The following is a 2,883-nucleotide window of genomic DNA, read 5'->3' as shown; positions in this document are numbered from 1 at the left end:
GTTTTGATAAAGGGAAGTGAAATGGGAGAAATATTTTTTGTTTTTAACATAAATGAAAAATGAGTGAATACGACATGTTTGATTCAGAAAATGCATAATCACTTCATTAATACTAGCAATTCAAAGAAAACAACAATGCTTAAAACCAAATAAACAACCAACATGCAAAGAAATTACAAAAGGAATACCAAAACAATAAAATGATTGCTAGCTTTAGGGAATTGAACTTCCTTGTCTGATCCACTGACTTTAGAGAATTAACCTTGCAAGCTTTAACCTCCATGTCCCGGAAGAGGCTTGTTTCCAACATTCAGGCCCACATATTTGACAGATAAAATATTGATGTCGACCAACTCTCATATTTTATGCTTCAAAACATAACAGCCTTCTAAATCATGTCCAGAAGCACCCTCATGGAAAGGACAATGAGCATTCGGATTGTACCATGGAGGTAAAGGATCAGGTGGAGGACCCAGAGGCCTAGGAATCTATTAGTCCCTTTTGCAGTAGAGAGGGATAAAGCTCAATGTATGTCATCGGAATTGGATTGAATATGGCTCTATTCCCTTGTCTGCTATTTTGATTGGGGGCTTTTTTTTTACGCGAAGCTTGAACTTTTGGTTGTTGATAAGCTAGTGCTACAGGCGCTTGTTGATATGTGGAAGTAGCCTGATTATGTTGATAGACTGGTGCTTGTTGTTGATTAAAGGCTGGTGAGATGGCAGACATATACGGTTGTTGAGCAAACTGCATATGGTAGGCTTGTTGCTAATAGACAAAATATTGTTGTTGTTGTTTCCTTCACGACTGGTTTCTTATTTGACCACCAGTCACTGCATTTGCTTCTCCTTCTTTATTCTTTTGGAAACCTCTTGGAATCTTCTTTACATTGTTGTTAGAGGTTCCCGTAGCAGATGCAAATTTTCAATTCTTCATACCATGTTCAATCATGGTACCCACAATGACGAGTTCAGAGAAACCTAGAGATGTGCTCCCTAATATCTTATCATAGAAGGAAGGTTGCACTATGTCCATGAATAGTTCAACAGCTCCTTCTCAGCAAGAGGAGGCTCAACCTGAGAGGCCAATTCCCTCCATCTTTGTGCGTATTCCTTAAAAGACTATTTATCCTTTTAGGATATGTTCTGCAGTTGCCTCATATCTGGCGCCATATCCATATTGTGTTTGTAATGTTTGATAAAGGCGTCATATAGGTCTTGAAAGCACCAGATTCTGCTCTGGTCGAGACTCAAGTACCATTTGGAAGATGCATCATTCAAACTATCTTGGAAATAATGTATCATCAATTGTCACTTTAAACATGTGCGGCCATCCTGCGGTAGTACATTATGAGATGTCTCTTGGGACAAGAGTGGCCGTTATATTTGTCAAAATCTGGTGTTTTGAACTTTGCGGGATTCACTAGTCCATATACCAAACACATTTCTTTGGCAGTAACACCAAATACCTAGCCTCTTTCCATGGCTCTTAATCCCTTCTCGAGCACCTGGAAGCTCTCTTTCATGCCTTTGATTTCACAATCCCTCTCATCTTCTTTGTCTGAAAGTTCATCAGCATGGTATACATGATGAGGATTCTCAAAATATGGTTGTACCATTGGGTGAACAACATGATAAGTAGTTGTATGGATGACTGGATGTGCTTCTGTGAAGAGTGGTAAATGTAACACATGTTGAGTCGACTGCACAACACCTGAGGTTTCCTTGAATGGTGGTGAGTAGTTGGGAGGTAACCCATAAGGTGGCCACATGGAAGGCACAATTCTTGTAGGTTGGGGTTCGAAGGTAGGAACGAAGATTTCTGAAATGACGGTAACTTGAGGAGGGTCCATCTTAGCCTTTAGGAATTGAAACATCTCCATTATCTGACCCACATTTCCTCTTAGGTCATCAAGCTCTAAACTTACCCTTGCTAATTATTGTTCTTGATCAACCATTCTTTGACGAGCGCGGGCTCGAGTATTGTATCAGTATGGAACTGGAAGAAAAAGAAAGATGGAATGAGACCTTATTCAAGAAAAGTATGTAATGCATGTATGAATGTAAATGCATGCTTTATGCACGAATTTTATTTTTGAAAGGATCCAGAAAGTTCACTCATTTGCAAACATTTTAGAATTATGAGAATAGGAAAGAAAATAATACACATTGTGACATCAACTTCTCATTTATTTCATAATTTTTCAATTGAGTACACGATTCTGAAAAAGAAAGTACGATAAATCAAATTGTATTTTCTTCTCAGACCCTCTTCAATAGCTCTAATTTAGCCTTTAGATTTTTCATCATATCCTGACAGAAGGTAATGAAATTGAAGACCGCTAGAGGGACATTATCGTCTGTCATGTTCTCAAAGGAATCTCTTATCCTTAGAGGAAAATTGCCCATAATATCGTTGGCAAGTCTGACTACTTAAACACACTTGTCATACCACTTTCCAGCTTCTAGACGCGCATTAAAGGTACATCTTCATTTCACTGTAGCTTTCTCTCCAAGACTAGGATTCTTTCTCCGTGATGCTCGTAGGTTGCCTTAGGGTCTTACATGTGAACTCCACGGGCTCTCATATTGGCCCAGTCTTTCCTCAGCTCACCATGAGGGTGTTTGATTTGTTCGAGCTCTGCTCAACGCTGAGTCTCTTTAGTTGTGTGTGATTGGGATTATTGCAGTAGCTCAGAGAGTTCTCGGATTCGATCCTCAAATCCTATCCTCATATCTTTATGGATTTCCAAGTTTGATTCCACATAACTTCCCACTCAACATTGCTTCACCTCCAATCTTTTATATGTTGATGCTTATTGTTGATATGGCGTTCTACTCCCAATATGCACTCTTTGACTTTTTGTCTATTATTTTTCCCTTT

The sequence above is a fragment of the Lathyrus oleraceus genome, chromosome 5 (assembly GCF_024323335.1).
Source record: "Lathyrus oleraceus cultivar Zhongwan6 chromosome 5, CAAS_Psat_ZW6_1.0, whole genome shotgun sequence".
In the NCBI taxonomy this organism is placed as follows: Eukaryota; Viridiplantae; Streptophyta; class Magnoliopsida; order Fabales; family Fabaceae; genus Lathyrus; species Lathyrus oleraceus.
The sequence above is the reverse complement of the archived record's forward strand: the minus strand, read 5'-3'. Positions refer to the sequence as shown.